Source organism: Peromyscus maniculatus, chromosome 18, assembly GCF_049852395.1.
Source record: "Peromyscus maniculatus bairdii isolate BWxNUB_F1_BW_parent chromosome 18, HU_Pman_BW_mat_3.1, whole genome shotgun sequence".
Lineage (NCBI taxonomy): Eukaryota > Metazoa > Chordata > Mammalia > Rodentia > Cricetidae > Peromyscus > Peromyscus maniculatus.
This window is the reverse complement of record NC_134869.1, coordinates 16,696,806-16,711,708: the sequence shown is the minus strand read 5'-3', so window position 1 is coordinate 16,711,708 and position 14,903 is coordinate 16,696,806.

Genomic DNA, 14,903 nt, shown 5'->3' with positions numbered 1-14,903 from the left:
CAAGAAGTTATATTCCTGCATAAGACAGCAAATGCTCCATCACATCTCATCTTGAGAGTCCTTTGGCCATTGTCACTCGGGGGATTTCTCACAGGTCCCCTACTCTAGCTAACACCAGTCTTGGGCCAGCTTGTTCTTTCACACTGGTGCATATGATCAGTCCCTCAGTAGCCAAAGGGGACTGATTTCTAGACACCAGCACCTCCAGACAACAGAATCTACCAGGCACAAGTTCCTTATGTTAAAATGATACAGGCTTTGCATGTAACCTATCCACATCTTCCCACATCATTTAAAATACCTCTAGATTGCATATTGTATAACAGCTGATATAATATTAATGTTCTATAAATAGTTGTTCTTCTATATTGTTTAGAAAAATAGTGACCAAAAATTAAGTATGATCATATTTAATGCAGGTGAAACTTTTTTCCAAGTATTTTCCATCCACTGTTGGTTAAATCTGAGTTTGCCTATGTCAATTGGTATGGAAGTCCCATTGCAATTTCAAATTCTTCTCACCCTGTCATGCATAGAAATTCAGCTCCCCTGAGTAGCTAAAACCTTTAGGCACTCAACAGCCAAAGATGCAAGTTGTGGTTTAACAACAAAAATAATCTCATATATGGTCACTCTTGAAACAGGATCCGTCCTCTTTATTAACATGAAAATCATGCCAACATAGAAAGGGATCTAAAAGTTGGCCCTGCCTATACAATAATAAGATGGAACAAAATACCCTCTACACTCAACTAGATTCTTAAGTTCAAAATGAGTAGGGACAATCTCTTTGGGTTTCTTCTGTATCTAGAATCTTAAGGCCAATGCTAACTTTCTCAACAAATAAGTGGTTTTTGAATAATTTAAAATCCCTCTCAGGCTAGTATTCTATGATTCTTTAATATTTGCATTTTTTGTTTTCACAAAGACAATTTATTAACAGAAAAAAAAAAACAATACCTGAGAAGTACTATTCACTGATGGTGACCATGGCAACCCCCACTTTATACGTTCTCTGTTGAAAGAGTCAGAATGATATCAAGTCCCTGATCTTCATACCCAGCAGGCAAGAGCTCTGAGTACTGAATGTACCCCAAGCCCAGGAATCTTGGCCCAGTTTCCTTCTGTGGCCCAGAGACTCATGTGTAGGGCAGGAACACTCATCTTCTTGGACCTGTGGGCCACAACTGGGCAGCCAGTAGAGAGCATATGGCAAGGATTTATCTCCACATACTTTACCTTCATCCCACTAGTTACATGACAGATGCTGTCTTCACTCTAAACATCAATACCATAGATAAATGAGTCATTGAAAGATTCAAAGATACGGCAGACACCAAGAACATTCTCTCCTTCCACCACTAGGGGTCTGAGACTGAGGACCTGTCAGGTTCCAATTTCACAGATCTCTCCCTGAAGCAAGACATATGAACTTGATCCTGGTGGGCCAGGCCAGGTTGGCCAGCTGAGTATCTATTACCCAGCACTTATGCCTGATCCCTATGTGGCCTTCCTGCCCCCAAGAATACTCTGTAGTTCTTTTATCTAGTTTCATTTCTCATATCAAACTTTTCTCTTGTTTGAAGAAAGTTCAGGAGAAAAATCTTTTTGTAAAAGGCAAGTGTTAAAATAGACAAGTACCACTTGACCCTACTCATATATAGGATCTAGGACAAAGCCATCTTATAGAAGGTGACATTTGAATGGTGGTTTCTTGGGAGAGCAAAGTAAAGGAGAAAATAGAAAAGTTTAATAGGTACAAACTTACAGTTACATAAAGTGTGAAGTTCCGGTGTACTATAGTATATAGTCCGAATACCGTAGGAAGTAATAATAAACTATATGTTTCAAAAAGTCAAATGACCAGGTTTTTGTTTTGTTTTCATATGGATCACATTATCTTGGCTCAACAGGACCCATTTGCTTCCCTACCCATAGTGCTAGAGTTACAGACAACTGCAGGCAAGCTTGGCTTTTTGTTTGGTTGGTTGGTTTGGGTTTTGTTTCTACTTCAACTTCAACCAAAGTTCCCCCTGTCTCCCCTCCCCCCAGTTCCTCCTCCTACCTTCCCTCCCCCTCCCCATCCATGCCTCCTCCTCTGTTTCTCTTCAGATACAGGCGGGCCTCCCATGGATACCAGCCAGCCATGGTATATCAAGTTGCAGTGAGACCAGGCACCTCCTCTTCTATTAAGGCTAGATGAGGCAATCCAGTAGAAGGAATAGGTCTGAAAATCGGACAACAGAGTCAGATCTCATAGTTAGGGTTCTCACAAGAAGACCAAGTTACACAGATGTAACATATATGCAGAGGGACTAGGTTAGCTCCATGAAGGCTCCCTGGTTGTCAGTTCAGTGTCTGTGAGCCCCTATGAGCCCAGGTTAGTTGGTTCTGTGGGGTTTTTTGTGGTGTCCTTGACCCCTCTGGCTCACATAATCCACCCTTCCCCTCTTCTGTAGGATTCTCCAAGCTCCACCTAATGTTGGGCTGTGGGTCTCTGCATCTGTTTCCATCAGTTGCTGGAGGAAGCCTCTCTGACTACAGCTGGGCTAGGCACCAATCTGTGAGTATACTAGAATATCATCAGGAATCTTTCATTGACTTTTCTTTTCTCAGTTCTGTTTGGTTCTACCCTAGGTCTCTGGGGTATCCTGCCTCTGGGTTCTAGCCCTTAGGGGTGATGAGCTCCCTCTCAAGGTATGGATCTCCAGCTGGGTCAGTCATTAGTTGGTCACTCCCAAAATTTCCACACCGTCTTATACCAGCACATCGTGTAGGCAGGACAAATTGTAGGTCAAAGGGCTTGTGGCTGGGTTGATGTCTCAGTCTCTCCACTGGAAATCTTCCTTGTTACAGGAGATGGCCAGTTCAGGCTTCATATTACCTATTGCAAGGAGAAAGACCAGGTGTTTTAATATTTTAACAGAAAGAAACAATAAATATTTTAAAACATAAATATGTTTAACTGGATTTAAATGTTACACATTGTCCACATTCATCAGAACATTACATGGTGCTCTATGGACATGCGTCATTTTTACATTTCCATGTGTCACTGGCTAAAAATAAAAGTTAAAAAACTAAAGTTAGGATTAGTCTAGCTACAAATAATTTAAAAGCTAACCCAAAATGATGGTACAATGAGGAAATTTGCCATCCCTCAGAACACAAATACCAAGATGAGGCTGTTCCCAGGGTTAAGCAATTCAGCAGCCTAGAAACATTCTCAGTCCCAGGTTCATTTCATCTTCTCTGACATCCTCAGCAAGACTCTCAAGAACATCGTCTCAAGGCTACAAAATGGCTGCAGCTGCGCCAGTTACTATTGGAGCCATATACAGCAAAACCACTTGCTAGACGCTTCCTGCTTCCTCTGGAACAAAATTAAGCTTTCTGGGAGCAACCCCATGACTTTCCCTCACATCTTGCCCAGCCCGAATCACATTCCATGCTCTTCTCAAAGTCCATTGCTGCAATAGAAAGTGGAGTGACCATGACTGCTAATGGCTGCTTAGAAGCAAGCTCTAAAAGTTGGGATCCCAGGGTCCCTCCCAATAATGGCTATTCCTTGCCTGAGAAAAACTGGGGTTCTAGAAGGATAGCCTAAGAACATTCAGCAATGGTTACAACCACGTTTTAAAAAGAGCCATTCCCATCCTTAATGGGAAACTAATTCCAAATGAAAGAGATGTTTTTCAAAAAGACATGAATGTGGGACAGGAACTGGGGAGATGGGGGGTTGTCTTAGTTAGGGTTTCTATTGCTGTGAAGAGACACCATGACCACAGCAACTCTTAGAAAGGAAAACATTTAATTGGGGCTAGGCTTACAGTTTCAGAGGTTCAGTCCATTATCGTCATGGAGAGAAGCATGGCGGCAAGCAAGCAGACATGGTGCTGGAGAAGGAGCTGAGAGTGCTACATCTTGATGTGAAGCAGAAGGAGACTGTGTACCACACTGGGCATAGCTTGAGCATAGAAGACCTCAAAGCCCCGCCTCCACAGTGACTCACTTCCTCCAATAAGGTCACACCTACTCCAGCAAGGCCACACCTCCTAATGGTGTCACTCCAAGCATTCAAACACATGAGTCTATGAGGGCCATCCCTAATCAAACCACCACTGGGGACATAGATAGGGATAGGTAGAAGATAAGATAGGGGTGGGTGACAGTGATCAGAATACATTGTATATACACACGAAATTTTCAAAAAACAAATCCGATGAAGTGTTTTAAAGAGTAAGCAACTATTGAGCCAGGCGTGGGAGTGCACATCATTAATCTCAGACCACGGGAGGCAGAGATAGCTAAATCTGTGTGAGTTCAAGGTCAGCCTGATCTACAAAGAGAGTTCTAGGACAGCCAGGGCTGTTACACAGAAAAATGCTGTCTTGAAAAAAAAAAAAAAAAAAAAAAAAAAGAGTAAGCCACTGCCTATCCTAAAGTGGCCAAATAATTGATTTAGTTCATTGCTTTCTCTACAAACCTTTAATGAGGTCATTGATTATTTTAGTATTCCTGCTTTAATGGACAACTTTTCAAAAGAATCTATTGTCATTTCCTATACATGGTCTTGAGACAACAAATGCCATATACAACAGACAGCACCAAACACTAGGAGAGTGTCTGGTATTTTTATTTTAAGTATTAGATGGCCCACCATCTTATAAAGTCATTGTTTTATGGAAGCCTGGCTCTTCCACAAAACACCAAAGGAGAACATGTAAGATAACTTATTGACAGCAGTGACCATGACAACAAAAATGTTACGTCATGTCATAAACATGTCTCTACCTTCTAGAGAGGAAGGTAGTGTGTCTCTTCTCCACATCCACTACCTAAATAAATCAAAGACCTCTGGAGACAAGTGGCAGATTCTAGCTTCGATTACCATCTTAAACTGCTCTCACTGTGGCCAACACCTGAAATAAACAATGTCAAGGGAGAAAAGGATCATTTGGGTTCATGGTTTCATCGATTCCCATGCAATGTCACCAGGTCCAGTTGCTTTGGACCTGGGGCAAGGTAGAGAATCCAGGCAGAGGTGCCTAGTAATGGAGGTCTGTTTACTTCCTAGCATCTAGAAACACAAAGGAGGTGAACGGACTGGAGCCTCAAAATACCCCCTTCAAATGCACACCTGCAGTGACCCAACTGCCTTCCATTAGGTCCTATCTCTTAAAAGATCTACCATATCCCAAAAGCACAAAGGGTGGCCACCACCTGCTTAGTATAAAGGCCTTTCAGGGACATTTAAGGTCAAACCATGAGAACTACCTTAACCAACAAGACTTTTATTTACTGAGTCCATTCTCTGTGATTCTCCACAAGAAAATGTCGTTCTAATTTCAATATTGCTCTCATCTTCCTTTTGAAATCTTTTTTCCAGAAAGAGCAAAGTGCTGAAAGGCTTTTTTTTTTTTTTTTTTGTCTGACAAAGAACACAGCATGATAAGTATTGTGGTATCCAAATTACCGTCAGCAGAGTCCCGGTGGCTCACATCTGCTTGTGGCGTCCCTTTTACAATCCATCAGGTGTATTAAAAAGGTCTTTGTGATGCAGAGGGGAACAAAAGTCACCTGTGTTTCTGAGTTTACTCTAATTTGTACACAAGATATAATTTGCTACACTGCAGGTCTCTTGCTCAAAAAGATTCAAAACAACAAAAGCAAAAATAATCACTACGATTCTGAGAGTGAGATAAGTGATAGAGAATCTGGCTGTGATCAGCCGGGAATTACATTAAATCTGAACTACAGACAGCAAAGCAAGGACTTTCTGAAGAGAAAAATGCCTGAGTTTATTTGCTATAACCCCTCATTTCATAGATAAGAAATGAGGCCAATGCCCTTGTAGTTAGCATGGGCAACTGTATACATAGGTTAATTTCCTTCTCTTCTCAAATGTAACCAGGAATAGTAACCTAGTAAAGGAATAGGAAAAATATAAATCCTCAAAGTGAAGAAGAACAAGAGAGGAGAGGAGATGGGAGACCACAGAAGCCAGAGAGCAGTGGTCACTGGCAAAGAAATCTGGAAACAAAGTTATCTACACAGGGAAATCCAATAGGAAGAAAGTCAGCCTTGCCTCTGAACTCTAGAAGAGCTCAGGAATCGCTGAGACCAAGTGTGGTAGTTGGAATATAATTAGTTCCCACAAACTCATAGGGAGTGGCACTATTAGGAGGTGTGGCTTTGTTGGAGTAGGTGTGACCTTGTTGGAGGAAGTGTGTCACTGTGGAGGCAGGCTTTGAGATCTCATATATGCCCAAGCCATACCCAATGTCTCAGTTCACTTCCTGTTGCCTGCAGATCAAGATGTAGAACTCTCAGCTCCTTCTCCAGCACCATGTCTGCCTCCATACTGCCTTGTCCCTCCATGATGATAATGGACTGAACTTCTGAACTCTAAGCCACCAAATTAAATATTTTCCTTTATAAAAGTTGCTGTGGTCATGGTGTCTCTTCATAGCAATAGAAACCCTAACTAAAATACCAGGTTTTTCTTCAGGGATAAGAGGTGTGAATGAAGTCCCAGAAGGTTGACAAAAATCAGGATAATAAACTGGGAAATCCCTAGGTGCCCTTCCCAGCTCTGCTCAACCTGGAGATTGTTCAACCTCCAATCTGCAGAAGATTAGCAGTTTCTATAGTGGACACACCAAACCAGAAACTCCGCTAAAGGACAATAAGGGAAGGACCGAGGCCCTGCTGGGAAATTACTGAATTGTTGTTGTTGTTGATGATGATGATCATAATGATGATAAAAATAGGTAACGTGTTGGACTCTATGTTTTATATTGTAAGCTCTCTGTATGTATTAGTTTATTAAATTATAACAACAGTCCTATGAGCTATGCTCACTCTACAGATGAGGGGACCCTTTATTTCACAAGAGACAGGGAATAGCTTTGAAAGCAGCCATGCTGACTTTTAATTGCTGTACAGGATTCCACCATGCCATGGCAATGATTTCCGGAAAGCAGACCTTCAGGTACTCAGCTCTAAAGCACTGCATTCAAGCATTCATTTTTAGAGACGTTAGGAAGTCTGAGAGAGAAGACCCTGCCTGATAGAGATACCAGTCAGAACCACCAGGCGCCCATTTTTTTTAGAACCTTACAATTAAATAGGAACAGATGTCCAAGGAGACAATGGATGATAAAACATCTGCACCATGCCTAAAAGGGTTGAAAGCAGAGGAAGAAAGGGGAAATTTTAGAAAATAGAATAAATGAATGTGAAGAAGAAAAAGCAAACTAGAATATCCTAGGGACAGAAAGAAATAGAAAAACAGAAGACAGTGTATCCAAGATACTAGCAAACAGTGCTATGTAGAAGGAAGAGACACATGCCGTAAGAAACACATTTTCTTTTAAGAATAATGCCAGAAATTTCAAAAGTTAAATAGAAAGGTTAGAAATTAGAGTTGAAGAAAATAAAAAAATAAATTAAAGGCTAGAAGGAAAAATAAGAAAAGTAAGTAAGTAATATAAGAATTCAACATCTTGTTAATAAGAATATCACAAATTACAAACAGAAAAGGGGAATAGAATGAAATTATCAAAGAAACAATGTATGAAAAATGCTCAGGGCTGAAAAACGTGAAAAACAAAGGACCCTTGTGGGAAGCCAGCACAGTGAAAACAACCCTGAAGCACACCATTCTCCGGGTTCAGAACATCAGGGACAAAGAAAAGCTCCCCAGAACTTCAATAGAAAGAAGCCATACGTAAAAGACTAGGAATTAGAGTCAGGAATTAACAGAGAAATGTGGAAGTCCTGAGATTAAAAAATTACATTCCAAACTATCTCATGACAGTTCTCTGAGCTCGCCTCCATCACCCGCTCTTGACAAATCTAACTTGCAGCGTGCTTCAAATCATGGAGATTCCTGCGGCTCGTTGACTGGTTTCTCTGTCTTAGTTAGGACAACATTTCAGCAGTACTCTGATCTCTCCACTGTTGGGGTATTATTCCAAGGAATCCAGCCAGGGGACTCCTCAAGGGCTTCCTCCCTGGGGATTCTGACATCCTGTCACAGATCTACTATTTTACACCTTTCTGACAGGTTACTAAAATGCTAATCTTTTGGAGCCAGAAAATGAATGTGTGTGTGTGTGTGTGTGTGTGTGTGTGTGTGTGTGTGTGTGTGTGTGTGTGTGTGTCGTCTATTGAAGCTGCAACTGATTGCTGCAAATTTAGTGTCTCTCAAAATGCAGATTCATTATCTCACCATTCAAGTTGACCAAACCTGTTCCTTCTTCCCTGGGTTTCCTTAGGCTGAAACAAAGAGACCAACCAACCTAGACTCTTATCTGGAGGCTCTGTGAAGAATCTTCTGGGCTCACTCTCACAACACAGTTGATAGATTCATCTCCTGGTGGATGTAGGGCTGCAATTTCCACTTCCTTCAGGACCATCAGGTAGGAACTCCTCTTAGCTTCCTCTTCATTCCTTACAGTTAGCCCTTCACAGCTGAGGCCACAGAGAGCAATCAAGTCCCTCCCTTACTCTGAATTCTGTTGATGTCTTCTCATCTATCCAGCGACAGCTGTTTCTTGAGGGTGTATGTGATCATATCAGACCCACTCAGATAATGCAGGGTAATCTCCCATTCTCAGGTGTCTATTCAACAAAGTCCCTTTCACCATGTTATATAACACAAAGGTGACACTATTAAGTCATGAACACACTGGGGGATCTGTTCTGCCTTCCACGAGGTCTAAAGAACATTCCACCTTAGTACAGCGATAGATACATCTAATGAGAACTCAGGTCCTTGTATTAAAATAGGGACAGTTTCATTTGTATATGTAAGCATTGTTGAGACAGCAAAATTTATTGAGGCTCTTTTAGGGTGCAAATGCTTTGATAGACTTTAAGTCAAAAATTCTTAAAGTAAGTTCACTCTCTGGATGCTTATAATCGAGTAGAGAAAACAGAAAAATAAATAGAAGAGCCATGAAAACACAACCTAAGATAAACACCAGGGTCTTTATAAGTACACTAATGAGGGCATCAACCCCTCACTGGATGCGGAGGGGAGCTTCTTGAAGAAAATAACTCCGAGTTCCATTCTCAAGGCTAATGTGCAAGTAGAATAGGCATTCCCCTATTAGCAGATACTGTAGGGTTTTCTGGACAGAATTCCCAGACTGTTTTGCACATTAAAGAAAACCACATTAAAGAAAATCTACTCTAATAATTTGATAACAGGTCAAGTCTCTCTAACCTAAAATGCTACAAAAGCTAAAACACTTTGAGCACCAGTGTGACATTGCAAGCGGAATATTCCACAACCTGACCTCAGGTGATGAGGGAGGGCTGAAAATAGTGTATGAAATTACCTTCAGATTTTTCAAGTACAGCGACGAGGAGAACAGCTGAATTTCGTGTTTGTTCTTCAATGTCATTCCCCAAGTACCTGAAATACCTCTAGTCCCAAGCACTTTGGGAGAGGAACACTCCACTTGTGTGTTCGTGTGTTGCTCTAACACTCTGTAGTGAGCACACATTTCATTTTACATTGTATCCACTGTAAGGTCAGAGGAACAAGGACCCTTAGTCTCATTGGACAGACATGGCACACAGAGTTGAGAGAAATTAGGAATTTAGACAGTGATGACCCACTTGTCTCCTGATGGTGCTTAGATGAGAATCCGGGCTGTCCAGCCACCAGCAAAAAGACCATTACTTACTAAAGTATGTCACCTGGAACTCGGAAGTTCTGCCCATGTTCGCTCACTCTGCTTCCTTTTTAAATGCACCTAACATCGCTAAGGATTGATGAAATCCCAGAAAAGACCAATGGATTCTTTCTTCTTTGCCTTCTAGTTGACCGCACAAAAAGGGAACAAAATTATACTCTTACCCAAACATTATTGCTTTGTTGGTTTTCATGTTTCCCAAAATGAATAATTTGTGTTGTTTTACCCCAGTCATTAGAAGACATAAAAGGATCCGAAGGGCAGGAATGTTGTGATTGTCCCGGGGACGTTTCCTAGAGGACGTGTGAGTTATTGATATTCTCTTCTCAAGCTGGAAACTGTCTCGGGGGATGCCAGGGAAACATAAAATCCTAACAAAAGCTGCAAAACAAATTGATGGAATCAGAGACAGCCGCGTCCGTAAATCGCTTTTCACGCCACTGCCTGCTCAGTTTGGATTCATACTTTGGTTTTGCAAATTGGTAGGGGGCAAAAATTAGTTTCTATTTCAGCATTTTACTCGGCAGTTAAAAGGCAAAAAAAGGAGTTTTTGCACTCAAAATGGTTCCTTTAGGTTGCTTTGTTTAAAAAAAATCATAAAGTGCTTTCATTAGACACACACACACATACACACACACACACACACACACACACACACACACACACACACAAGACCCGTCCATTGCATTGAGATGTTGAGAGCACGCTCAGAGGAGGACGTGTGCCTTCCTTTGTACAGAGGATTTAATAGTTTCATAAAGATCCTCTCCTCAGTTCCTCAAGCATTTGCCTTTCATTTTGTTTTATTGAATTAGGTTGCAAAGCACTCAAGCAAGAAGCGCTTTGTCGTCTCTAACCAGACTAACATTGATTCTGCATATCCATATGCCTACTCTGGGTTTATTAATCCACACATCTATCCCACTAAGAAGAAGGAAAAAAAAAAAAGGACTCTCTAATTTATTGTGTAAAAGGACCGACCACCTCCGCAGCCCATTTGCATGCAGGTAAACTTAAAAGGATATTTGTTTCTCTCACTTAGAGCTGGCTTCTGCAGCATTAAACCCAGGGGGAAATGGAATTATACTGTGATTTTTCATGGTGGATTAGTTGACAACCGTGACAGAAGCAGACCAATATTTCGGGGTTTGGTTTCTTTAAACATAAACAAGTTTTAATGTAAAGAGTCCCAGGCTCGTTTAAACCCAATTCTGCATGCATGCACACATATCCTCCAACAGGCAAATGCCAACTGATTCACAGCCTGTTATTTCTCACTGGAGTTAGATCACCCCCAGCCTGAGGCCAGCTGGGGTAGGGAGGTGCTTCATCGTAGTGGCAACAAAACTTATGTTCATCCTAAATATCAGTTTCCAAATACTGAAGACACTGATATATGAAATAGGCAACAAAATAATTATGAATTTCAAGGAAACTTACTTGTCATTAATTACATGTCAGTTTTGCCTTTCTTCAAGGTTCTTGCATTTGAAGCCAGACAACTAATTAATAAGTGCTGGAGCCAGGCGGTGGTGGCGCACGCCTTTAATCCCAGCACTCGGGAGGCAGAGCCAGGTGGATCTCTGTGAGTTCGAGGCCAGCCTGGGCTACCAAGTGAGTCCCAGGAAAGGCGCAAAGCTACACAGAGAAACCCTGTCTCGGAAAAAAAAAAAAAAAAAAAAAAAGTGCTGGGCCCCTGCCTTAGTCACATAAGGTGCTTGCGTGTCTTTTTAAGCTTCTCCACATTACTTTGGCTCAGAGGTGTTTTCTGTACAGAAAAGAAAGGTTATCTGGCTCATCTACCCTACAAATAGTCGTTAGAATGAACTAGATGTCTGTCTGTTCCAGAAATTTGTATTTGAAAATCCCAACCAAGCCTAAGGGACCAATGCAGTGGTATTAAGCAATGAAGCCTTCACTCACAGTCACTGCTGCTCTATTCAGACTAGCCCAACATCGGGAACAGCCTAGATGTCCATCAACTAGTGAATGGCTAATGAAAATGTAGTAAATCTACCCTAGTGATTTTTCAACCTTCCTAAGGCTGTGTGTGGCCCTTTAATACGGTTCCTCATGTTGTGGTGACCCCCAACCTTAAAATTATTTTGTTGCTACTTCATAACTGTGATTTTGCTACTGTTATAAATTGTAATATAAATGTTTGTGTTTTCCAGTGGTCTTAGGTGACCCATGTAGAAAGGTCATTAGACCCTCCCCCAAAGGGTCACGACTCACAGGTTGAGAACCACTGCCATATTAATCAGCTCTTAAGAAAAATGAAATTATGACATTTGCAAGTGAATGGATGGGGCTAGAAACAATAATCCTGAGTGGGATAATTCAGAATCAGACAGACACAGCATGTTTTTGTTTTTGTTTTGTATGTGGATGTTAGCTTTTATGCCTTAGATATATGTGTTTATATATATATATATATATATATATATATATATATTATCCACAGAGATTAGGTAGTGAGTAAAGGAGCAGGAGTGGGGGATGGGAATCTTTGAAAGAAGAGGAAATAGCATAGAGTTCTATAAAGTGATAAAGGGGAAGTTAGAATGGGAGGATTAAATCGGGTTGAGGTGGGAAGGCAGGACAGAAGAGGTAATATGTGAAGTGATAACCAGTATAAAAGCCCTTTGAAAAGCCATTTGGGAACCTATTACATTAGAAGCTGCCCAAAATATGTCCATATCCAAAAGGAGTCTAAATGGAGGAACCATGTAATGAGAAGACAATGTCCCAACTATATATCATATGCTAACAAATAAAGCCCCCAGTACCACGAATGGGTTACATCTTTTTGAAACAGCCTTCAAAGTGATTCAATAGACTTCCCCAGACAGTACAGGCTATTGCCAAATCTATTGGTTACCATCCACAACTTAACAGTAAGACTCTATTGCTAAAGACCAACTTATCAGAAACCAAGTTTATCCATCACACCCTGCTCCACAGTTACAAACTTGAATATCAGCTTTGAATTTTTTCCTCTTTACCCTCAGCTTATACCAATGAGAACTTGTACTGCCTACCATAGCTACCTACCATTCTTAAGCTCAGAAATGCAAAGCTATGGTCTCCCAAGTATGTATGCATTTTATACATAATTAACTTTTTGGAAGTTCTGTCTCTTAGTTTGATTTCCTTAATTGACCCTGCATCTTAAAGGATCTCTGTTCACCATTTGATATTTGACAGATCCATGTGTCTTTGTAGCTGACGATTGCTCTACAATCTCTTAATCTTGTCTAAAGAAAAATGTGCATGTGCCCCTAACTGCTTTTGTTTTTAATGTGAATATGATGAGGAAAATTCTCACATTTTCTAAAAAAACATTTACCATAAAATAAGTTCCTGTTTCAGAATTGTACTCAAAGCCTTAAGTCATTTTAAGATGGGTAGGCTAGGGTATAAGTCTTGTCCATCCTCATATTGGTTGGCTATAAAAATCAATAGCACCACCACTCTGTAGATTTATCTAATGTAATAATCAATATCAATGTCTTTCCTGATATTTACTTAATATAATAATCAATAACAATACTGTTTGTTTATTTGATGCCATTGACCAGGGTAGAACAAATCCATGTGCTTTATCTGCCCTTTGTATACATAGGTTAGGTCGTTTACCACTAACATCTCCTTTCTTTACTTCTCATACTCCAAACCAGAGCAGAACATCATTTCCTCCTTGAAGTAAAAGGATGGTCAGTAAGCTACCACGTTGGGAAGGCAGTTAGCACCACTAGAACCTTTTCATTATTCTAGGTACTGTAAAATAAACAAAGAATTATTTAATTACATATGACACTGTAATATTATTTAGCCCTCTGATTTCCAGGGGAAAAATCTAGCTGCTGCAATAGAAAAGTTCCAAGATCCTGGTACAATAGTCTTCAATAAAGTGTTTGTTTCTCATATAATGGTATAGTGTGCTTGTTCCTGGTTAGCTGAATACTTCCATATGATATTTCAGAGATGTAAGCTCCTCTTGATATACAGACCCACACTCTCTTAGAGACTTAACAATCCTATGCAGTTAGCTGATGTCTTGCTTACTTTTCTACTGCTGTAACAAAGCATCATGACCAAGGCAGCTATTAGAAGAAAACATTTGATGGGAGCTTACAGTTTGAGAGGATAAGTCCATGATCATCATGGTTGGGGCATAGCAACAGGCAGAGAGGCATGGTAATGGAGCAGTAGCTAAGGACTTACATCTGATCCACAAGCATTAGGCAGAGAAAGAGATAACTGGGAATGGTATAGAGTTTTGAAACCTCAAAGCCCACCCCCAGTGGCATACCTCCTCCAACAAGGCCACACCTCCTAATCCTTGCCAAACAGTTCCACCAACTGAGAACAAAGCATTTTTAAACATATAAGCCTATGAGAGTCATCATTTAAACCACTATAGCTGGTGTATGGAAAATGAGCAAGGATGACTATGTATAGGATACTTCAACAAGTCAAACCTGGAAACAGAGTTCATCACTTCTTTCTGTGTTTCTGTTGGTAGAATTTGGTCTTCTGGTCACATTTAACAGCATGGCAAAGCAATCAAAGAACATGGTCCGGGTATATACCCAATAATGGGAATGAATTTGAAGAGTTAATCCTGGCACTATCCCATCCTTGAATTGCTTAGGGTTCAAGGAGGAAAACAGGAGGAAGGAGTATCCATGTAACAAGAAGGGAGAGCTCACTGGGGACTGAATTGGTCATAGATGACAGCGTACACAGATTTTTGAAAAATAGATTAAAGAGAACATGAAGAGCCATCTCCAGGGATGAAACAGCACAGAAAAAGCGGGGTTGGAGAGAGGTAGGCATCAGGAAGTGGGATGTGAAGAGGCCATTCTGTCAACTGCAGCCTACGCCTAGTAGAGACAAGCACACCTGGTTAAGGTGCCTGGGATGAAATTACCTGACTATGAGAACAGTCTCTGACACCATATGCACACATTTCCTCTGCATTCAAATGCTTAAGTCCTGGGAGCCAGTGTACTTTTCTGCCATTTTCTTAGAAATCTCTAAATATTAGCTGATGTTTTCAATTTGAGTAGAAAATGATAGCATTACCTAGAGGAAATTGCTCACTGACTCTGAGCTTCTCAAAAAACAAATGAAAATCTGGCAGCAAATTGTCATAGAATAGTATTAAGCTCAGATCATCTCATTTAT